This window comes from Bos taurus, chromosome 26 (assembly GCF_002263795.3).
Source record: "Bos taurus isolate L1 Dominette 01449 registration number 42190680 breed Hereford chromosome 26, ARS-UCD2.0, whole genome shotgun sequence".
In the NCBI taxonomy this organism is placed as follows: domain Eukaryota; kingdom Metazoa; phylum Chordata; class Mammalia; order Artiodactyla; family Bovidae; genus Bos; species Bos taurus.
The window spans coordinates 11305988-11331377 of NC_037353.1; the positions used below are offsets into that span (position 1 = coordinate 11305988).

A 25390-nucleotide genomic window follows, 5' to 3' on the forward strand; every position below is an offset into this window, starting at 1 on the left:
AGAGAGAGAAGGAGGAAGAACCCACAAGGCACTCTCTCCCTCTGTTCATTCATTTATTTACCAGTCATTTATTATGAGTGCACTATGTTGTAGGCAGTGAAATAAATGCTGGGAGTAAGTACGAAGTCAAAACAAATGGCTTCATTGCCCTCTAAGGGCTTACAATTCATAGACAGAGAGAGACAGAGACAGGTAAGTCAATGATTCTCCATCATGTGGGTACATAAGAATAACCTAGGGACTTTTTCCTTTTAAACTTCTTGTTGAAAATAACATACATACAGAAATATATACATATCCTAAGGGTAGAGCTCGCTTCCTAAGGCCCACTTGTCTTCACAGTGAATTTTGCAGTGAATGAAACAAAGTGTGTCACCTATACTATGGAAGGGAACTCCAAAGGACTCCAGAGAGTGAGCAATGATGGAACAGGGAAGAGAAGAGGAAGATGGGGCTGAGATGGGTGTTAAAATACGCTTCAGGGAGGAAATGACCCTTAAACTGAAGTTTGACCAATCATGGAATTTCATCATGGAACGCTGAAGGAAATCCATTCAGAACTGAGGGAGTGGAGGCCCTGCAGGTGTTTTGAAACCATCTGGCACGCTTGGGAACCTGCCAGGAGATCAACAAGGCCGAAAGGCAACCTACCGAGGGAGGAGGTGAGTGATGGCCAAAAACGTGAGATGGGGTCCAAATCTCAGATGGCTTTCTGCACCATAGGAATCAATTCAGACTTTTTTCCTGAAAGCCATTAGAAACCACTGAAGAGTTTTAGATTGTGGAAAAACTCCTAGATTCGCATTCTGGAAGGATCTCTGGCATCAGTCTGGAGAACAAAATAGGGGAGGAGGTCCCTAGTTGGAGGGACCAGATAGACGACTACTGGAAACAACCAGGAAAGAAGTGAGATGGGACCAAGTGAAGGACATACCATTCAGAATGAGATCACTAAGGGGACTCAAAAACTGTTTAAAGAATTCATAGGACTTAGTAACCAACTGCACAACGAGGAAGAGGTAAGGCCAGGATAATTTTTATGTTTCCAGTCTGGGCAACTGGGAATCTGGTGGTTTCAGCATGTAAGACAAAATATGCAAAAAAGAAGCAAGACCTTCTACTTATATTCTCTCTGGGATTTATATTTAAGAAGGGTGATCCTTTAAAAATGTAGATATGATCATGACATTCTTGTACTTACACTGATAGGTAAGCCATATCAATATCTGTCTGTTTCAGTCTAACTCCACACTCCCCACTTGCCTTCTTTCCTCCCTCTCTCTTCCCCTCCCCCCATAAAAAGAGGGAGGTCAGCACTAGTTTTTAACTACTATTAATTAGACTTTTAATTTACTTTTTTTGGAAGACAGAGATTCAAACCTGTCCACCATGCCATCATTATACATGATCACTGTAGAAATTCTAGTTCCTTGCTAAAATGGAAATAAAATCCAATGTGCCCAAGCTTTTTACCACTTAATAACCACACTGATGACACAGTATGAGCTTGGGAAAGGATACTCTTCAAGGCATAGTTTAAAAAGAATTACTAGAATTTTAACTGTCAGAATACTATCCACCCACGATGACGTCTTTCTTTCATTTTTTCCTCTTCTGCTATTGGTGTCGGGGCCTTTCTTAGAGATTCGCATGAGGCATCTCAGGAGGCTATTTTCAAGGACTGTGCTATTTTCGATGACCGTGCTTTTCACTTCGACGACAGTGCTTTCTTCAGGGCCCTAGGGGGTAGCACTGCTTCAGGGAGTCAAAGACCACCAAAACCCAACAAAACCGCCCTGTGAATAACAGTGTTATGCAGAGATTCTGAGGACCACTTCATCAGAGCCTCCCTCTTCTCCTTTCTTCAGAATTGAGCAACTGCTACACAACAGGTACCATACCAAGTACCAAGGACATAGTCTTACGCAGAAACAAAGTTCCCATCCTTATCCACATTACAGAATGCACAGGCCTTAAGCACGTAATCACAACAGCAAAAGCGTAACCATCACTCCGAGAAATGCAAAAACGGAACGACTCCCAGTGCCATGAGGGCACATACCAGGGTGACCTGGACTCGTCTTAAACTTTAGTAGATGAAATGACATTTGCTGAATTCTGAATGCTGAATAGAAGCTAACTAAGGTGGAGGGGGAAGTGCAGGAGGTATTCTTAGGCTCTCTTATGTCATAAACATGTGGGCACTTCATAAACACTTGCTGATTGAAAAGATGAATTGACCCTGTTCCTCTCAATAGGGCAAATCGAATGTCAGGAAGATTATTCACCAAAATGAACCACTGGAGAGGGTTTAGGCCAATCCCGTTCTTTTTACTATTTTTTCTATATGGCTTGATGGAATATTTTAGTTTTTGTTGTTGGGTTTTTTTGGTTGTTGTTGTTTTTTCTTTTTTGGTCAATAGAAGTGGAAAAACAAAACATCAGCAGTTGCCACTACAGTAATAACTGTGTGTACAGGAATGAAACACACCCCACATGAACTAACTTCCTGTTACTCACTACTATTTTTTGAGCACCTACCAATGATGATTTATAGGTCACCATTACCAATGGTGAAGGGAGATGGGAGTGTGACTACCTAGGAATTTGATAAGCTATAATCAGAGTGACCCCAAATACTGGGCATAAGTTTAGGAATGTATCTGGCTTTAGCAAATTGTCAGTAGGCTTATTATCTAACATTTATTGAGTTCTTACATGCCATACACTGTACTAAGCACACTGGAAGTGTCATCTTTTTTAATTAGCAAGGTAGTCATGTGAGTTGGATTTGGATACTATTATTAGCTCATATTTTGTATGAGCAAACTAGAGCTTAGAGAGGCTAATGGGTCCAAGGTCACACAGCAGAAAATCTAACAGACATTTGAGTCAGGTCTGGATGGCCCTAGAACCTCACGTTTTGTAACTCAACCACCATGCTGCCCTCCCAAAAGATGGTGTACCTGCTGTCACCTGCAGATTTTACACCACGGTTGCAGACACCTGATAGAGTATCCACTGCCCACACAACACTGCCTTTTAAACTACTGAGTCCCTTTACTTCTCACTGAAATGTTTTTGCTGTCCAGTGTCTTAGACTTTTGTTTCCAAAAGGGCTTTTTTCCCTCCCTTTTAAAAAATGTGCCAGCTATTGCCATTTTTCTATTTTGTATATCTATTCAACAAATATTTTAAAACGATGTGCAAACCATTGTTCCAGTTACAGTGATGAGCAAGGCAGAAAAGTCCCTCCCATTCCGGAGCACACATTCCTTTGGGGAGGGGGACAAGGAAAGTCAGAAAATAAACAATAAATACAGTCTGTGTTACGTAACATAAAAATTAAACGAAATGACGTGAAAGAGAATTATTGGGAGAAAGGAACCAGTTTACATGCAGGTAGTTGAGGAAGCCACACTGATAGCGGTTTCTAAGGGCTGAGAGACTGAGGTGTGAAGCACTGTGAAGAGAGGTTTAGAAGAGCATTCCAGCACATGGAAGAGGGAAGAAAATGAGTATCTGGATGAGATGGCTGGATGGCATCACTGACTCGATGGACTGAGTCTCAGTGAACTCTGGGAGTTGGTGATGGACAGGGAGGCCTGGCGTGCTGTGATTCTTGGGGTCGCAAAGAGTTGGACACGACTGAGCGACTGATCTGATCTGATCTATATCTATGTGTGTGTGTGTTTGACTCTTTGGGACCCCGTGGACTGTAGCCCACCAGGCTCCCTCCTCCGTCCATGGAATTTTCCAGGCAAGAATACTGGAGCAGATTGCCATTTCCTACTCTTAGGGGATCTTCTGACTCAGGAATGGAACCTGGTCTCTTGCGTCTCCTACGTTGACAGGTGGACTCTTACCACTGTGCTGCCTGGGAAGCCCACTTCCGTATCTATATCCATATGTGTATGTGTGTGTATATATACATATGAATATATATACGTATATATATTCATCTCTTCATCACCAAAGTTCCAATATTTGGGGGCATGCTGATGAATAAGGGGTATGCATTTTCCTTTGAGAACGACAGCAGTGGAAGGAAGAGTCTTTGATTAGGTCCCAGCATTCAGGACATTCAAATTTGTCTTATAGTTTTCCTGTTTTCTGAGTGAAGTCCCCTCTGAATCCTGAAGTTTCGTCAGCTACAAATAATAAAAGCTGCTTTAACTCATTCCTACATAAAATGAATTAGTACAGGGAACTGGGTGAATAAAAATCTCTGAAAGGCTAAAGGAACAGCCTCTAGGCTGAGCTCCCAGCAGTGAATCCCACCACAGGATCACCTTCCTAAGGGAACTGCTGCAAGGGAGCTGCTACTTCTGGTACAATAGTAAACCAAGAAACCAGGGAGTCATTGCACCCTTGGGTCCAGGGCTGTCTCAGGCTGAATGGAAACGTCCAGAATTCATGCCCTATATTCTGTCTGTCCAAATCCATGGTGTCCAGGACAAGACACCAGGACCCCTGCTGCCATGCCACTGCCCACCAGACGAAACGGCAGAAGTCGGGCCTCCTCCTCCATCTGGACTTCCACATGCTGTCCAGCTGCATCTGCTTGGCAGAGCTAAGCGGTGTACAGGACCCGGGCACTAGCAGGGCCTGGGAAACTGACATCTTCAATTTTCTCATGTGTAGCAACTGATACGGCATGTTTAGTTCAGTTGCTCAGTCATGGCTGACTTTTTGTGACCCCATGAACTGCAGCACACCAGGCTTCCCTGTCCATCACCAACTCCTGGAGCTTACTCAAACTCATGTCCATTGAGTCGGTGATGCCATCCAACCATCTCATCCTCTGTCGTCCCCTTTTCCTTCTGCCTACTATCTTTCTCAGCATCAGGGGCTTCCCAATGACTCAGCTCTTCTCATCAGGTGGCCAAAGTATTGGAGTTTCAGCTTCAGCATCTGTCCTTCCAATGAATATTCAGGACTGATCTCCTTTAGGATGGACTGGTTTGATCTCCTTGCAGTCCAAGGGACTCTCAAGAGTCTTCTCCAACACCACAGTTCAAAAGCATCAATTCTTTGGCCCTCAGTTTTCTTTATAGTTCAACTCTCACGTCCATACATGACTATTGGAAAAACTATAGCTTTGACTAGATGGACCTTTGACAGCAAAGTAATATCTCTGCTTTTTAATATGCTGTCTAGGTTGGTCATAGCTTTTCTTCCAAGGAGCAAGTGTCTTTTAATTTCATGGCTGCAGTCACTGTTCACAGTGATTTTGGAGCCCAAGAAAATAAAGTATGTCACTGTTTCCATTGTTTCCCCATTTATTTGCCATGAAGTGATGGGATCAGATACCATGATTTTAGTTTTCTGAATGCTGAGTTTTAAGCCAGGTTTTTCACTTTCCTTTCCCTTTCATCAAGAGGCTCTTTAGTTCCTCTTTGTTTTCTGCCATAAGGGTAGTGTAATCTGCATATCTGAGGTTACTGATATTTCTCCCAGCAATCTTGATTCCAGCTTGTGCTTCATCTAACCTGGCATTTCGCACGATGTACTCTGTATATAAGTTAAATAAGCAGGGTGACAGTACACAGCCTTGATGTACTCCTTTCCCAATTTGGAACCAATCTGTTGTTCTATGTCTGGTTCTAACTGTTGATTCTTGACCTGCATGCAGATTTCTCAGGAGACAGGTAAGGTGGTCTAGTATTCCCATCTCTTTAAGAATTTTCTGCAGTTTGTTGTGATCTACACAGTCAGAGGCTTTGGCGTAGTCAGTGAAGCAGGAGTAGATGTTTTTTTGCAATTCTCTTGTTTTTTCTAGGATCCAATGGATACTGGAAATTGATCTCTGGTTCCTTTGCCTTTTCTTAAATCCGGCTTGAACATCTGGAAGTTCTCAATTCATGTACTGTTGAAGCCTAGCTTGGAGAATTTTGAGCATTATTTTGCTAGTGTATGAGATGAGTGCAATTGTGTGGTAGCTTGGACATTCTTTGGCATTGCCTTTCTTTGGGATTAGAATGAGAATTGACCTTTTCCAGTCCTGTGGCCACTGCTGAGTTTTCCAAATTTGCTGGCATATTGAGTGTAGCACTTTCACAACATCATCTTTTAGGATTTGAAATAGCTCAACTGGAATTCCATCACTGGCAGTAGCTTTGTTTGTAGTGGTGCTTCCTAAGGCCCACTTGGGACTTCGCATTCCAGGATGTCTGGCTCTAGGGGAGTGATCACACCATTGTGGTTATCTGGGTCATTAAGATCTTTTTTGTATTGTATACGGCATGTTACAGGGAGCTGAAATGGAGCTGAGTGAGCCCATCTATTTACCTGCAATAACCTCAATTGAGAATCTTGATAATGAAGTGGCACTGTTTGCCTCAGAGTTTTCTGTTTCCAGCAAACCCCATGGGACAACTGTTTACCCTAGGATGTAGCCAGGCTTGAAGCTCCCTATAAATCCTTCAAAGGGGCTGAGATTGAAAATAGGACTAAGCAACTAATAATAATAATGATACTACCTTATGCAGTTAAGAATTCCACCTTTGAAGTCACTCAGACATAGGCTTGAATCCCAGCTCCTCCTCTCAGCCAGCTTCCTCTATTATCTGGCACTTTCCAAGAATTTTGTGATGAGGTAAATGTACCGTGTCTACTCTTTGGTGGTGGCCACTGGCCATGCATCATTTCTGAGTACTTGATATGTGGCTAATATGACAAAAGAACTGGATTTTAAATTGTATTTATGTTTTAATTAATTGACATTTTAAAAGTTAGCTTATTTTAAAAACCACTTTATTGAGCTATGATTGACATATAAAAAAACTGTACATATTTAATGTATACTACTTGATGAGTTTGGAGATAAGTAGTATATACCTGTCAAACCATCACAATTTGGCATAAATTTATCCATCACCTCCAAAAGTCTCCTTCTGCCCTTTTCCTCTTATTATATGATGATGATGATAAAAACACGTAATATACCACCTACCTTCTTAGCAAATTTGTAAGTATACACTAAAGTATAGCCATATTGTTTCCCACAGTAGCTAAACCATTTAAACTCAAATAGTAATATGTGACCAGTAGCTACTGTACTGGAGAAGGCAATGGCACCCCATTCCAGTACTCTTGCCTGGAAAATCCCATGGACAGAGAAGCCTGGCGGGCTGCAGTCCATGGGGTCTCTAAGAGTCGGACACAACTGATTTCACTTTTGCTTTTCGCTTTAATGCGTTGGAGAAGGAAATGGCAACCCACTCCAGTGTTCTTGCCTGGAGAATCCCAGGGACGGGGGAGCCTGGTGGGCTGCCGTCCATGGGGTCGCACAGAGTCGGACACGACTGAAGCGACTTAGCAGCAGCAGCAGCAGAGCTACTGTATTGGACAGCACTGTATACAATGGGGATAATAGTGGTACCTACCTCATTCATTTATTCAATGAATACTTATACAGTATCTTCTATGAGCATCTACAGGTATTGTGCTAAGGAAAACATCCTGAAGCCTACAACCAGTAAGGCAATCAGACCCATTTAACAAGTGAACAAATAAAATAGCTACAGTTTATAGTCAGCAGTATAAAGGAAGTAACACGGTAGAGCTTTGCAGAATAACAGGGGGTGAGAGGACACAGGATAAAGAAGTTCACCCACATGCTGGCTTCTCCATAACCTAACATAAAACATGAAAAAAGTGATGACTTAAATCACAACAACTGGAACAGGACCTCTCAAAAGCAAGAAATTTAAAAACATCCCACCTTTGATTGCAACACTCTTTTAAGTTGCTCTGACACTTGACCTTTTATTTTTACTGAGAATAGAATGTTCTATATCTGTTTTTTTTTTTTAAACCAGCTTCTGTGGGTCTTATGCTTATGTGCTCAGATCTGTTGCCTGCCATGCCCCTGCCCTGTCTGGTGAGGCAGGGGGCTGGCTACGGAAAGCCAACTTTCTTAGGGTCAGTTGTCTTCCAGCAGGCTTAGTCAGTGGGAGATGTTGGTGAGAATGGCAGAATCTTCTCTTCCTCCCCTCGCTGTCTAGGGAGGCATCTCCCCAAAGTTGCTGACCCTCTTCTGGGGTCTCCATCACCTACGGACACGCCGGCCTTAACTGTCTTCTGCTTGGTGACCGTAACTCCTGGGATCTCATTCTATCACCTTCTCCCTGCTTCTTGCCAGCCTAAGGTGGTGATGGCTTCGTGCCATTGCTAATGTCTGTGTTGCCTCACTGTCCTCTGACTAGCTTCTCTGCTTCTTCTTCCCTCTCTTCTGAACACCCTGGTTGGATGTTAGATGACAGACCATCTATGATGTTGACTCAGGATTGGACCTAGGACCATACCCGAAAACAGTTTTAAGGTTTTAACTACTTCCCATGGCATCCCTTTTTGGCCCACCCCTCAGGCCCGTTGAGGTATGATATTCATTATTCCATTATGGGTGGGTATATTTGTGTCAGAAATGCAACCTTCAGAAAATTAAATTTATCAAGTCAGCTGGGCTGCAATCATATAACCGCTGAAATAATGTATTTAAAAGGTCTGGAATCTCTGAATAAAGATTAAACAGTCCACTGGTCATGTAAGATGTAGCATGTTCAATCAGCATACTGGAAATTTTATTAGCATACTTTATACTAGTTTCTGTGTAAATAAATAAACCCAAAAACTCAGTGACTTAATGCAATGAAAGTATATTTGCTGTTCTCAAAGAGTTCAATGTTGTCAGCTGGGGGGTGCCTGGTCTGTGTGGTTCATTTGGAAACTAGTGTTGCCCTAGATGTTGACGTCCGCTAGCAGATGAGGGACAAAGAGAGTAGAAAGGATGGTGGTGGTGTTTTAGGGACCAAAACTGGAAACAGCATACATCAACTTTGGCCACATCTCACTGGGCAGAACTCAGTCAGTGTTCCCTCTGCACACCCACACCAGTTGCAGGAGAGCCTGAGAAGTGCAGTTTAACTTAATGCCTAGGAAGAAAAAGAAATGACCGTGGAAAATACATGGTCAATAACTACATTTCATTCTTCCTCCCATTTGTAGAATAAACTCCTCCCCGCTCACTTCCTAAAACATTATCCAAAGCTCTAGACCTTGGTGTCGGAGAAGGCAATGGCACCCCACTCCAGTACTCTTGCCTGGAAAATCCCATGGACGGAGGAGCCTGGTAGGCTGCAGTCCATGGGGTCACTAAGAGCCGGACACGACTGAGTGACTTCTTCACTTTCATGCATTGGAGAAGGAAATGGCAACCCACTCCAGTGTTCTTGCCTGGAGAATCCCAGGGACGGGGAAGCCTGGTGGGCTGCTGTCTATGGGGTCGCACAGAGTCGGACACGACTAAAGCGACTTAGCAGCAGCAGCAGCAGACCTCGGTGATGCTCAGCCAGTTCTATTTGGTTCACATGTTGTTCTTTTTGGTTGAGTACTTTGCAAACTAAAAAGAGGAGTCGTCTGCCCCTGCTCCTTTCTCGTCCCCAAATATACACTGGCGAGCAGAGACAAGGAGCTTCAGGGTCCCATCTGGAAAGGGAAGCAGTAAAAGAAAGCCGACAGTGGCCCAAAGTGGTTGGTCAGGCATTGAGACATTTCCCTGACCAGAAAGCACTGGAAAATGTCTTTTGATTGGACTCTCGCTCTCCTATATGAGAGGCATTATCTTGTCCATATTTCTCTGTGACCCCTGGTTCCACTCTTCTGGAATTCTCTTCATTGTTCATTATCTATCCTCTGTGGCAATATCTGACGTGAGTGATGGGGAGTAAATTATCTCTGACACTATGCAGATTTTGTAGTCTGCCTCCTTCTCATGGAAACCTGTAAGTCCAAGGCTGGTTGTTGCTTTGTACCTTTTTCTAAAATTTATTTTTGGTTGCTTTGGCTCTTCATTGCTACTCACAGGCTTTCTCTAGTTGCGGCAAGCAGAGGCTACTCTTCATCGAAGTGCAGCGGTTTCTCTTGTTACAGAGCAGGATTTCTAGAGCGAGGGCTCAGTAGTTGTGGTGCACAGGCTTAGCTGCCCTGCAGCATGTGGAGACTTCCCGGACCAGGGATGGAACCCATGTCCCCTGCATTGGCGGTGGATTCTTATTCCCTGTACCACCAGGGGAGTCCTGTTCTGTGCCTTGACTCATCTTTGTCCCAGACTTCTGTTTTCTTTGGAAATATCATTTGTGCAAAAACCTAACAGACTTCCCATTGATTTCCTTCTAGACAGTTCCTATGCCACAAACTGAAGACCGAACACTGTTGCAGGCAGTGTTCTCAACATTCTTTATATCTTTCCCCCTTATCCTCATGCCTCCCTCATCTTAATGGCAGCCACCTGGATGACGTCAGGATCGAAATGGAAAGCCACACCTGGGAGGTGATCTTTGCCGAGAGGTGGTGGTGACATAGCCGTTCTTTGTTGCTCACAATTTTCTCACTTTTATTTCCTACCATTTGAGGTCTAGATGTAGTCTACTTCAAGACTTCCAATTAATGTAGTTTTTCTATTTTCTTTCACTTCTCCCTGCAAACTGCCCAAATGTGCCAGCCACTTGTGGCCAAAAAGCACTAACAGTTTGATTCCTTCCAACTGCTTCTCTTGGAGCTGACAGTCAGGAAGCATATGGCTGGCCTCTCAACTGAGAATTCTTGCCAAGTTTTTGCCATGACAGCATGCATTGCCACCTTTTCTGCCTCCGGGATCAGTTTCCTTTCTTCCCACAACTGGCATGCTAAGCCGGTGCCACTTATTTCAGGTTTTCTGGATTTTTTATTTTAGGAGTTCCCGCCTTTAAATTGTAATACTGGAGAAGACTCTTGAGAGCCTCTGGGACTGCAAGGAGATCAAACCAGTCAATCCTAAAGAAAATCAACCCTGAATATTCATTGGAAGGTCTGATGCTGAAGCTTCAATACTCTGGCGACCTGATGCAAAGAGCCGATTCATTGGAAAAGACCCTGATGCTGGCAAAGATTGAGGCAAAAGGAGTAGAGGGTGGCAGAAAATGAGATGATTAGATAGCATCACAGACTCAGTGGACATGAGTCTGAGCAAACTTTGAGAGATAGTGAAGGACAGGGAAGCCTGGGGTGCTGTAGTCCATGGGGTCACAAAGAGTCAGACATGACTTAGTGACTGAACAACAGCAACCCCCACATCAAGGTCCTGTTTGTGGTGTTTGTTATGGTATTAATGCTAGTTGCATAAAAAGAACCTTCAAGTCTCAGTACCTTAAGACAACAAACACAGTCAAGTTCATGTTTCACTCCACAGTCCAATGTAGGGGTGAGGGCGAATGTGGAGAGGGAACTCTGAGCTGTGCAGTCAGAGAGGAGGCTCAGAGGTTCTACCATCTTCAATGCATGACTCCTGAGGGTGCTCTGAGCATAGATATCCAGCCAGCAGCTGGGAGAGGACAGAGAGCACAGATGATCATATGGGTTGTTTTAGGAGTTGGGTCTGTGAGTGGTGGTGTCTCACCCTGCATACATTTCATTTGTCAGAAATCACCAGTATAGCACAAAAGCTCAGTAGGTCATATAAGTGAGTTGAATAGGAACCAGGATGAATTCAGAAAGTGCATATTCTTTCTAAAGTGAGCAGCAGCCACTCAACTCCAACTGCTTATTGTCAGGTGGGAATGCAGGGTTGCCAGAACTCATTTTTCTAAAGTAGCCAGAAATCCAGATTTTTACATGAAGTCTTGTGATGTTGTCTTCCAACAACACAAGAGAAGAATCTACACACGGACATCACCAGATGGTCAATACCGAAATCAGATTGATTATATTATTTGCGGCCAAAGATGGAGAAGCTCTATACAGTCAGCAAAATTAAGACCGGGAGCTGACTGTGGCTCAGATCATGAATTCCTTATTGCCAAATTCAGACTTAAGTTGAAGAAAGTAAGGAAAACCACTAGACCATTCAGGTATGACCTAAATAAAATCCCTTATGATTATGTAGTGGAAGTGGGAAATAGATTTAAGGGACTAGATCTGATAGACAGAGTGCCTGATGAACTATGGACGGAGGTTGGTGACACTGCACAGAAGACAGGGATCAAGACCATCCCCAAGAGAAGGAGATGCAGAAAAGCAAAATGGCTGTCTGAGGAGGCCTTACAAAAAGCTGTGAAAAAAACAGAAGTGAAAAGCAAAGGAGAAAAGGAAAGGTATACCCATTTGAACGCAGAGTTCCAAAGAATAGCAAGGAGAGATAAGAAAGCCTTCCTGAGATCAGTGCAAAGAAATAGAGGAAAACAATAGAATGGGAAAGACTAGAGATCTCTTCGAGAAAATTAGAGATACCAAGGGAACATTTCATGCAAAGATGGGCACAATAAAGGACAGAAATGGTATGGACCTAACAGAAGCAAAAGATATTAAGAAGAGGTGGCAACAATACACAGAAAAACTATACAAAAAAGATCTTCATGACCCAGATAATCATGATGGTGTGATCACTCACCTAAAGCCAGACATCCTGGAATGCAAAGTCAAGTGGGCCATAGGAAGCATCACTATGAACCAAGCTAGTGAAGGTGATGGAATTCTAGTTGAGCGATTTCAAATCCTAGAAGACGATGCTGTGAAAGTGCTGCAATCAATATGCCAGCAAATTTGGAAAAAACAGCACTGGCCACAGGACTGAAAAAGGTTCAGTTTTCATTCCAATCCCAAAGAAAGGCAATGCCAAAGAATGCTCAAACTACCACACAACTGCACTCATCTCACACGCTAGTAAAGTAATGCTCAAAATTCTCCAAGCCAAGCTTCAACAGTACGTGAACCATGAACTTTAAAGATGTTCAAGCTGGATTTAGAAAAGGCAGAGAAACCAGAGATCAAATTGCCATCATCTGTTGCATTATCAAAAAAGCAAGAGAGTTCCAGAAAAACATCTATTTCTGCTTTATTGACTATCCCAAAGCCTTTGACTGTGTGGATCACCACAAAAGGCAGGTCTTTCTCAAGACCTGCCTCTTGAGAAATCTGTATGCAGGTCAGGAACAGTTAGATTTGGACATGGAACAACAGACTGGTTCCAAATAGGGAAAGGAGTACGTCAAGGCTGTGTAATGTCACCCTGCTTATTTAACTTATATGCAGAGTACATCATGAGAGACGCTGGGCGGGAGGAAGCACAAGCTGGAATCAAGACTGCCGGGAGAAATATCAATAACCTGAGATATGCAGATGACACCACCCTTTGCCTGAGGACACTCAGGCAGTCTGTGAAGACGCCTACATGGGTTTACTGGTGTCTCCCATCAAGAGTCGCACCATTTTGCCCACCATGCGAGTGTGCCACCTTGATCAATCATCCATCTCCAATCGAGCCTTCGGATGATATAGCTGCAGCCAATATTACATTTGCAACCTCATGGGAGACTGTGAGCTAGCACCACCCAGCAAAGACTCTGAGTTAATAGATTCTTATTTCTTTTTTCCTTATTGTTGTTTTAAGCCACTAATTTTTTGGCGTTAGAGCTCAGCAATGGATAACTAATAATGGCCCTAAGTCATATTTTACATTTTTTAAATACTTTTATTTATCGGGCTGCGCTGGGTCTTTGTTCCTACGTGGACTTTTCTCTAGTTGTGGTGTGGCGGCTTCTCTGCTGTGGCTCCCGGCCTCTAGAGCACAGATTCACTAATTGTGGCACATGGGCTTAGTTGCTCCCCAGCATGTGGGATCTTTATGGATCAGGAATCGAACCCATGTCTCCTGCTTGGCAGGTGGATTCTTTAACACTGAGCTACCAGGGAAGCCCCATTAAAAAAAATTTTTTTTTAATTTAAACATTGTATATTAAAAAAGATTCCTTCTACTGAATTCAGGTTACGAATTTATAACATCTATAGGGAAACCAAGAAACAGTGGGCTCCCTTTTTGTGATTTTTGCTTGTTTTGAATTGAGCTTTTCAAGCATGATAAATCCAAGAGGGAAAATGATTTAATTAACTGCATTACTTTTTGCCAGATTCAGTAAGACTGAAGCTTAAACATGATTCCACTATTTATTGGTTATGAGACCTTAGAAAATTTACTTGACCTCTTTTGAGGTCCTTAACTGGAAGAAAGGAATAACAACAGAAGTACTTCTTGGGGCAGGGGGGAAAATTGTGAAATACTTTGAAATAAGAAAAAATTAGTGGGTGTCCTATCTGTTAATCTATTAAAAGTTTACTCTCTGCATTTCATTGGCTTTGAGTTATTTTACAACTCTACAATTTGCAGAAAACAGAGTAATGTAAATGTTCTTATACATAGAAATGCAAATTGTGTCCAGGGGTATGCAACCCATTACTTTCCCATGGATAAAGATCAGTTTTACACCAATAAAGTAAGTGCTTAATTAAGCATTCCTGATGGCTTAATGTATTCTCATTTGGACTGGCTGCAACATCTTAGTTATTACATCATTAATTAAATTAATAAAACCAGAGACATGTTTATATTTGTGAGTCATGACTCAACTTAAAAAAATTTCTCCTTCAACAGATTTCAGAGTGTTATTATGATGAATAAATTAATTAATGCATGTAAAGCCCTTGGCACCATGACTGGCACAGAACTTAAAATGCTAAGGAAGAGGGTAGTGAAGATGCAAAGATGTGAGGTCACCAATTTAGGTGAGACAAAGGTCTGTTGGTCTACCTTCTCTACAGATTCCTTTTGCTTTTTAAAAAATTTCCTATTTATTTATTTGGCTGTGCCAAGTCTCTTAGTTGCAGCATGTGGGATTCAGCTCCCTGACCAGGGATCAAACCTCGTCCTCCTGCATTGGGAGTGAGAAGTCTTCTCCACTGAACTACCAGGAAAGCCTCTTCCATTCCTGATTTCTAAAAAGAATAATCAGAGAAAACAACTTTGCAAATCAACAAAATGGCAGTCAACATGCTAACCAACACAGCAATTACACAAGATTTCCAAACACTCATCTCACCTATCCTATCCCAGTGAGAAAGATAATACAATACCAACTTTAACAGTTGCTGAGAAGGCCCATGAAAGTAATATACATGGGGGGACTGTGAATGAGCCAGAAGGGTGCTAATCTGAAAACAGATTTAGAAAGCACGTGTCTGAGAATTCTTTCAATTCTCTGCTTCCTGGTAAATAACTGAAATGCCTTAAGTGGGCCAGCTATAAGAAACAGCTCTATCAATTTTTGTTCCAGACAGAGATCAAATATTTAATAAAGAGAAAACATTTCTTCTTACACTGCCAACTGAAATTTTTATCACTTGCCATCTGCCTCTGCAAAGATTAGGTCACTAGCCACCACAGTTGCTGACCTACACCCCCTGAAAAGAGTTCAGGGAGGCAATCAGGAATGAGGCACTCTGTGCTCTGGGGAAAAACTCACAGAATAGGCCTTCAGATAGTTAGATATTTTCAGAAGATTTTATGAGCAGAATTTCTTGTATCTGCTCATAACTAGAAAAGCACTAAAATAATTAATGGAGACATCTGCTCCTCTTGACGAGCACCAACCTTCTTGTGACCAGCAGTAACCTTTGGCCAAAATATGTGCTTGTTTGCACATATCACCCCCACCTCCCAAATCACATATATACAGACCTCCCCCCTTACCTCTTCAGAGCAGTTCCTTAGAGCTACCTGAGAAACCGTCTCCCAGGTTATAGTTTTCAATTTGCCCCCAAAAAACTTAACTTCACAACTCTTCCCTTGTGCATTTTTTTCAGTCGACACTAAGAAGTGAACAAACCTGATGATAACTGGAAACAAATACTCTGGCTTAGCATCAGAGAAGCAGTATGGAATGGAATGATGAACTGGAAGTGGGGGCCACTCTAGTCAAATGTTGCCACCCAAGAATTCTGGCCTCGGTTTTGTAAGAGCAGCAAGAATCTCAGTTATTACGGATATTTCTTCAGTTCAGTTCAGTTCAGTCGCTCAGTCGTGTCCGACTCTTTGCGACCCCATGAATCGCAGCACGCCAGGCTTCCCTGTCCGTCACCAACTCCTGGAGTTCACTCAGACTCACTCACGTCCATCAAGTCAGTGATGCCATCCAGCCATCTCATCCTCTGTCGTCCCCTTCTCCTCCTGCCCCCAACCCCTCCCAGCATCAGAGTCTTTTCCAATGAGTCAACTCTTCGCATGAGGTGGCCAAAGTACTGGAGTTTCAGCTTTAGCATCATTCCTTCCAAAGAAATCCCAGGGCTGATCTCCTTCAGAATGGACTGGTTGGATCTCCTTGCAGTCCTAGCTCAAGCAATTAACTAAGCACCCAAATCAGGCAATCAAGACACATCTACCATTTCTTTGTGACCTCTGACTTAGGCCATGATGTTCTGGATGTGCTCTCTAGGTGGCAACTACTTGTTGGTGACACTCATCAGAAGTTTCTTATCATGGTTTGAAGCCTTATTTACTGGCATGAGTAGGAGATGAAGTGCCAGAGAACTGCTGATCATGTTTGCTTATCAGACTGGGGTTGCTGGTCCTCAACAAAGAGAAAGAGTAAGTAATATTTGTGGCTCTCCTGTCAGCCACTGGATACTTTCTTTTGCCATCGCACTTTGCTTTGTCCATCATAAAATGTACACGTGGGGAGAAAGGGTTCTAAGTATGTTCATCCTTTCAGGAAGCTTGTGAAAAACTGTAAGTGTTAGTCACTCAGTAGAGTCTAATTCTTTGAGACTTCATGGACTGTAGTCCATCAGGCTCCTCTGTCCATGAAAGTCTCCAGGCAAGAACACTGAAGTGTGTAGCCATTCCCTTCTCCATGGGATCTTCCGGACTCAGGGATTGAACCCACATCTCCTGCATTGCCGGCAGATTCTTTACCATCTGAACCATCAGGGTAGTCCAGGAAGCTTGTATTGTAGCAGAAAACAGACAACTTTGGAGTCATATAGACATAGATTTGAGGTGCAGCTGCAGTGCTTAAGAGGTAACTGACTATGGATACTTTGCTTAACACCTCTGAGCCTTGGGTTTCCTCACTTGTAAGAGAATAAAAGTTGAATACAGAACCAGGCTTCTTCATTCTGACTGTTCGGCCATCTTCAATGTGTGTCTTTCTGCCCATAGGTTGCAAGGTGGCTGTTACAAGTACAAGCATCGTTTCTGAGTTCCAGGCAGGAAAATGCAGAGTGAAGGTTAAAAGGCACATGTCAGCTATGTCTCTTTTATCAAAATTCAGTAGCTTCCTAGAAGTCATATTGAGCAGACTTTTGTTACTGGTCATATTAGCCACCTCTGGTTGCAAAGGAACTTGGGAAATAAAATTTTTTTAGTTGAGTACATTTCCACTTACTCATAGGGCAGAATTCTCCTCTGAATGGGAGATTGGCTATTGGGTTAAAAACAAAAAAACAAAAAAACAACCAAGTGGTATATCTGCCAAAGTGCTCAATAATCCTGGATATTATGTTTATATTATATTAGTTTTTATCTCAGCTAGTATATTTCCTTTGTCATCATATCCAAAGGGCTGGGCATATGGTATATGTGTGTGTATTCATTCTTGCTTCTTGCCCATCTAACTGGTACGTCAGAAGTACATTCTTCCTAGCTAGACTTAACAAAAAGCTAAAAATTAAAAAGAAAGAAAAAAAAGGCACTTCTTCCATAAGTAACTACGCCAAGAAAGTACCTTTGGTGTTTTTTGTTTTCTGTTGAAGATGAACCATTATCATTATGATAATAGCTAAAATTTACTGAGCATTTATGGTGTGACAAGAGACTGTGCAAAGTTTTTCTATTCATTATAACCATTATAAAAACTCTATAAAGTGGATTCCATCATCCTTACTTTACCAGTAAGGGAACTGATGCTCAGAGAGGTTAGTTGGCCTAAGACCACACAGCTAATACACAGTAGAGCCAATATTTGAAGGTGGATCTGTCTGATTGCAAAATTCCTGCTCTCATTTTATAGTATTGACTATACTGGCAGGTTGTGAGATGTTCCTCACCTACATTTGGAAACTCTTTCCAAACTTTATTCTAAAGCCCAAATCTTGGTCTCAGCACTTGGCCAATGCCACAATAATAACTGATGTAGGTAAACTCCACCAATGGATTGTAGAATTAGTGAGGTAAAGTGTGATGAAAAACAGGATAGATGCATATTTAAAAAGTATCTCCACATGAGAAACTCAATTATAAAAATAGTAACTTCATAGTGTAGAAAGCAGGCTCACATCACCGTAACCAAGTAATCCAAGTTAACATCACTAGTAATGAGACAGAGCAGTATCATGTGACCCCTGAAATGGTGCCCTGAGAAGCGCACAGCATTACTTCTGTAGTGTTCCTGCCAAAAATGCACAAGCTAAATTTAATCATAAGGACATCAGACCCAACTTGAAGGACATTCTACAAAGTAACTGGCCAGTATTCCCCAAAAGTATCAATGTCATGAAAGACAAAAAAAAATTAAGGAAGTGTCTTAGCCTGAAGAAGACAGAAAAATATGACAACTAAATGTAATGTATGATCCTGGATTGGATCCAGGGCCAGGAAAAAAAAATCAGTGTGACAATTAGGGAAATTTGAATAATATCTGTATATCAGTTAATAGTATGGTAAGAAAATTTTCTATTCTTCATAATTGTGCTATCATTATGCATTGTGAACATTTGGAAACTGGGTGAAGGATATATGAGAACTTATTTTTGGTTCTTGGTGACTTTTTCTTGCATCATTTTTTATAAGTTTGAAATTATCTTAAAATTAGAAATTAAGAAAAACCTGCCTTACCCAGTTCACCTGCTAAAGGTGTTTACTTATCAAAATTATGTCTGAACTGCAAGTATGTCTCCACCAGTTTTCTCATCTGCTCTGTGTTCTGTCTCTAAGAGGCTGACCTGTTCTTTGTCCAGATGGTACCAGGCTCAGTGGTGCCAGATCTGAGAACTATTCACACCCTAGATAGCATACATTTGTATATTCATTATGACAACTTTCTGGCAAATGAAAGGAAAATGTTTTGTGCTAAAAAACAAAGTATTGTGACAGTCTGTCATGATATGGAGGTAAAGTGTCTGGGGAAGGCTACTTTGTTCTAATTCAGTGCGGGTGAGCAGTGGTCCTGCAGTCTGTTTCCTTCCGTCACCACCCGGGTACAGCCTCTCCTCGTCCAGATTAGATCTCGGCATAGGCCACCTCCTGGTGGAGGGATATCCCCTTTCCTTATCTCTCCTTCAGCTGCAAAACAGAACCTTCTCCCAGATTTTCAAATATCCTGAGGCGCGACATCCTCAGTTGGCAGCAGGTAGGCTACACTGACCAGCCAGAGTGTAAAGAGGAGATGCAGACCTCAGGGCTGTAAGATGAAGAGCTGATTCTCAAACTTTCCCCCAGAGGTTCCCCAAGGTAGAGGAGAGTTCTATCAGTTCTGCAAATAACTGAAAATCCAGTTGAGGCTAGATTACACACAAAGAAATTTATTTTGAGCTCTCAGGCAGTCCAGAGCTCAAAGGGGCTGCAGGGCCACTGCCATAAGGGCTTCCCTCCATTTCTTTGCTACTCTCCTGGTTCATCCTTTGTATATCAGTTTTGTCTCTAGATTAGAGTCCTCACTGAATAAATGGCTTACAGAGCAAATGCAGACACACATTTCTTCATGTTCTACAGGAGAAAAAGACCACCTTTCACCCACTGTACCACAGAAACCTTTCCCTTCAGGCTGACCGAGGGGTCAACTGAGGTCACACGTTCCACTCCTCGGCCAATTACATGCCCAAGGGAGCTGTGCCATGAATGGCTGGAGCCTGAGTTCCTAAACCATTCAACGGCAAGGTGGTGGGATTACCACGAGTCGTTCAGAGTAAGCAAGACACACTCCCAAAACTAGGAATGAGGTTCAATTCCTTTGAGTACTGGGCCTCCTGAAGAAAAAGTGGATACCTGAACAAAAATCAGGGCTTTGCCAGGGAAAGGGACGGGAACAATTGACGTTGTTAAGTGAATTCCTATGCCCTGTGAATCTAGAGTGTTGGCCCAGCCTGACCTTCTACAAACAGGACTTTTCTTTGTATACCTTCTTCCTTTATAAATGGATTATACTGCTATGGAAGTTCCTCAAAATATTAAAAACAGAACCATCACATGATCCAGCAATCCCACTGCTGGGTGTACATCCAAAGAAGTGGAATGCAGGATCTCAAAGAGATATTTTCACACCCATGTTCCTGACACCACTGTTCACAATAACCAAGAGGTAGAAGCAACACAAATGTTCACCCCCGGATGAATGGCTAAACGAAATCTGGTTTACAGGAATATTATTATCAGTCCATAAAAAAGAAGGAAATTCTATCAGAAGCTACAACATGGATGAACCTTGAGGACACTATGCTAAGTGAAATAAGCCAGTCACAAAAAGACAAATATTGTATGAATCACAAATGGCCATCACATTGCGAATATTATATGAATCACAAATGGCCATCACATTGCGGGTTGTGATGACGTTTCACAAATTAATAATTTTCTCTTCCATCACATTTCATCTAATTTAAAAAATCCTTTTCCTGCTTTCTTTTAAAATTTTATTTACATTCTTGCTCTATTTCATAATGTCTGAGCTGGGTTCATCTTAGAATGAATCTTCCAATTTTGTGGGAAATTGGTTACTTTATTTTATATATATATATATATTTTTTTTATTTAGAGGATAATTACAATATTGTGATGGTTTTTGTCATACATTAGCAAGAATTGGCATTAGGTATACATATGTCCTCTCCCTCTTGAATCTCCCTCCCACCCCTTAGGTTGTTATAGAACACTAGCTTTGGGTTCCCTGCATCATGATGGAACTCCCACTGGCTATCTATTTTACATATGGTAATGTATATGCAGATATTTATTCTGTGGCATCCAGAAACCCTTAGCCACATTTGAGAGGAAAGGTATGGAACCTGGAGGAATGGGTTTTCTGGAAGACAATCTCTCTAGTTAAGTGAATTGTAATGTCGTCATATACATGATGAACTATTAGCCATTAAAAAGGCTTATGAAGAGTATAATTTTTAAATGCGGGAAATTCTTATTTTACAATAATAAATAAAAAAGACAAAAGAGAAGTCAACGTTGACCATGACTATAAAAGAAAGAAGTGACAGGAACAATATTGGGAATTTGAAACAGAGGTATAGGAAAATACCCCAAAAGAAACCAACGGAAATGTTAACAGTGGTAGTCTTTGGGTGGTAGATTTCCAGGAAAGTTTTTCTTTGAACTTTCAATTTTCTTGTTTTTTTTTTTTCCCCCCTCCTAATTTATGATGCGTGTAGAATGTTTAGTAAGGAAAAAGTGAACTGGGGTAAACATAAAAATTGCATCTCTAAGGGACTCACTTATAAAAACATAAACATCATGACCACTGTTCTGGCTGTTCAGAGAAATTACACTACCACCCACGCCCCTGCTTTTTTATTTTTAATGTGATTTTTGACAGTTGAGGTCAACATAAAACTTCTACTGTAAACATAAAAATAACGATAGGTCCAAAACTAGGTGGCTCAGCTTTCTCTGTGATTTAACTTCTTGGCCATTTAAAGTTTTATCTCTGAGTAACAACAAACTATTCCTATTAGCATTGAAAGTAAAGTAATTCAGAACAAAATGCAATTCTTGGTTGTCCGAAAAAGGATTAAAAGTCTTCTATACAAAAATAGAAAATTGTTCACAGGGATATAATTTGAAAGTCTGAAAGCAGCACATTTATGTGTAAAAAGGTCATTTTGTCTTAATTCTCCCTTACGTAACTCACATACTAAAATTTAAGGAGGCTGAGTTTGTTCCATGTGAGTGCTCTTTAATAGTGCTGTCATTCCGTTTCTTCTAAGTACAGCTTTACATAAGCATCCCCATGTGGAAATTCCAAGGTCAGAATAATTCAGATTCTCTCCTGGGGACGAACTGTGTTTGTCTCGTGTAAGATGACGGAATGTCCCTGTAGTGAGATGGCTCTGGGTTCGGTCTGCAGACTCTGCTAAGACTCAAGCCCCTGGATGTGGTCCAGCCATGATCTCCATCAGTGTGGTCACAGGGCCGCTCTGAGCTGGCATTTGCAGCTGCTGCTCTCCCCTGCCCTGAGCACCTGCCCTGCAGAGACTTGAACTTGGTCTATCCAGGCATGTTCTAGTCAGCTGCTGTTGGTCTGCATCTTACTACTGTGGGGCTTTGGGTTAATCGGTAACTTAACTTTTTGTGGCAGGAAAACTTATTGAGAATCAGTTTTTTTTTTACATTCTCCAGACCCTGTGCTCACCATCCCTTTTCTCAGCAGCAGACTCGTGGTATTTTCCTGCCTTGGGGTTTTTTTGCACAAGGAAAGACATTGCCATGGACCACTTTTTGCTTTGTTAAAGTTCAAACTCGGCCAGCTTCTTCTATGCATTCTTAGAAAGACAGGAGAAAGGGAGACTCTTTGAGAGAAGCAAGAAGGAAGAGACAGATATACCTGTCACTAAAAAAGGGGAGGCCTGGGAAGGGGAGGAGCCCAGAGATTTGAGTAGCTAGAGGAGGATGCTAGTGCCCAGAGAGGAAAGGTGTGTAGTGAGGTATACCTTGACCTACCCCAGCCCCTCAAAGATCCTTGACATTGCAGGTCACACAGAAGACATGGCATGTCTCATTTCAGAGGACATTTCCTAGTACAGAAAATGGGCATCCAGCAGGTAATCATGCAGTTGGATAAGAAAGGACAGGGCCAGACCCCCCCAATGCTTTAGCACACTGGGCAAGAACTGGAATCCTGAGTCAGGTCCCGTGAAGGAAGCCCTCTAATGGCTGAGATGTCATTTCTTGCCATCCCAGTGGAACCATGTTAGGAGTTAGATTTAATTAAATTTTAGAGCATAAAATAACTGGACATTTCTTACTCATTTGAATTTGTGTATATTTCTGCTTTGGCTGTTTGAACCTCTATTTCTTCATCATATCCTGGAGATCAAACACTTGCCTCATAGTATCACTGTAAGGATTAAGTTAGGTTAAGATGGGAGGACCTGGGAAGGCCATTGGCCATACTCACTAGGTGGTTGGTTGCTGTTGATTCTCTAAAAAGAATGTTTTTTCCCTTCACTTCAAGATGGGACTGCCAGAAAGAATGGCAGAAGCTGCCATTCAGCTTCTATGGAAGGCTTTGGGTTAGGGAAGGCAGAGGGGCAGTGATTTTAAAAGTAATAATAATGATTGCTACTTTTTTTGGCGTCTATTAATTGGGGACTTTTTAATATTGAGGTTTAAACTGATTTGGGCTTTCCGGGTGGCTCAGTCGTAAAGAATCTGCCTGCCAATGCAGGAGACGCAGGAGACTCAAGTTTGATCCCTGGAGCAGGAATATTCCCTGGAGAAGGAAATGGCAACCCACCCCAGTATCCTTGCCTGGGAAATCCCATGGACAGAGGAGCTGGCAGGCTACAATTCGTAGGGTCACAGAGTCAGACACGACTGAGCACACATGCATGCACATAAGTTGATTTACAATATTTTCTTTCAGGTACAGTACCTGAATTCACAATTAAAAATTCACAATTTTAAAAGATGGTAATCCATTTATACTTATTATAAAAATTGGCTACATTCCCTGTGCTGTATAATATGCCCTAGTAGCTCCTTTTATGTATAGCAATTTATATCTCTTAGTATCTCTTAGTACCCTAAGCCTGTTCTCTATAACTGTGAGTCTTTTTTTTGTTGTTGTTGTTATATTTACTAGTCTCATTTTTCAGATTCCACATATAAGTAATAATATAGAATACCTGTCTTTCTCTGACTTATTTCACTAAGCCTAATGCCATTCAGGCCCATCTGCACGGTTGCAAATGGCAAAACTTCATTCTTTTTTATGGCTGAGTAGTATTCCATTCCACCCACATGCTGTATCCTTTTATTCATAATGATAGGCAGTATTTATTAAGAACCTGTTATGGATCAGACATTCCTGGACTATAAATCTTGTCAGAGGTTTTTCATCTGTTCTGTGGAGTTCTAAGATTCCATGGAGGGTCTCAGGAGCTGCAGTGAAGGGTCAAAGGGAAACCTGTGAGTCCACATACAGGGCTGATTCCTTGGCTTCAACTAGGTCAGTTTTGCATTTACCTGCTTAATGCATTGATCCTCTACATGAGACTTTGTTTGAGAAGTAGTATGTCTTTTAAAAATGTTGGAAAACTTCTACAGAAATATTGGATCATGATGGCAATCTAAACAAAAACATGTTCATCCAGCCTTCCTCCCCTGATCTAAACCCTAGAACTAACCTAAAGGATATATATATCTACAGATACCTATAAATATATAGATTCTATATGTCTTTAGATATATAGATATTTGAAGATCCTGTTGACTTGCAAGAATTTCTCTAAACGGATCAAACATTCTGCACAAACTGTTGAAATACAGAAAGTAGAACTGAGATAATACTGAAAAGGGACCCCTGCCCAACATTAAAGAAGAGGGCACCTATAAATTGTGAGTCAGGCTTCAGTACTGCTCCAATACTCAATATTTTCCAGTAGTTAGGGAAAGGAGATAAACGGTCAGGAGGCAGTCCCAAACCAACATTTAGGGTGATTCTGGTAGCATTCCAGCAGCAGGGACAATCAGGCAGTTCCTCTTTTCTTCCTTCCACCTGTGCTACGCAGCAAACAGCCAGAGTAATTCCAACAGGACCTCTCGGGGATTATAAGCAAAGTAATAACCAAGAGATGTGTGTACCCCATAAGAAGTGGGAGTTCCCATGCTCAGAAGACCAGCTACTGATCCACTTGATCTGGTGGTATATCCTTCCTCTAACCATAGGAAGCAGAAACAACGAACAGATAAGCACTCGAACATATACGCAAGGCTAAGAGATAATGGAAAATGCAGACAGATGAACAACTGAGAATCACCAAGTATTTGAAGAAAAACAAAGAGGTGTCCCAGAAGGAAAGAATGGAGGGAATGAAGGGAAAGAAATATTAAAAAACCAACAGAATAAAATAGCTCATTGTCAATGAAAGACATGACACCTCCAATGAAAAGAGCCCATTAGTGCTGCTTCAAATGAATAGAAAAACAAAGCAAAACCCAGATCACATCCAGACACTTGATGGTAACATTTCAGAAAACAAGGATAGATGACAATTAAAAAATTATCCCTAGGTAAAGAAATTAACAGCTAAAGTAAAGCATATTACTTGGGAGAAGGAGACCATCATCTATTATTATAATTTTGTAAAAATTATAGAAAACCCTGGCGTCACATGGGAATAAAGTCCAAAAATAAAATCACACAAGGCCAGTTCCCAGGGTCTGCCTCACAATACCAACTCTAGTGTCATCTAGAGCTAGCTGTTCATCTGGCTACATACCAGTGAGGTGCACTTTTAATCATGAGCTGTCTTCCCATTAGCTCACACCTATTTCAGTGACTAATTTTGAGACTGGCGT

At 41.7% G+C, this 25390-nt stretch overlaps 1 protein-coding gene across 1 annotated transcript in view; it reads right to left on the bottom strand.

The window, feature by feature from the left end:
• The window catches only part of PANK1 (pantothenate kinase 1), a 104431-nt gene that overhangs the window by 58913 nt on the left and 20128 nt on the right, over positions 1–25390 (bottom strand). The window lies entirely within an intron of this gene.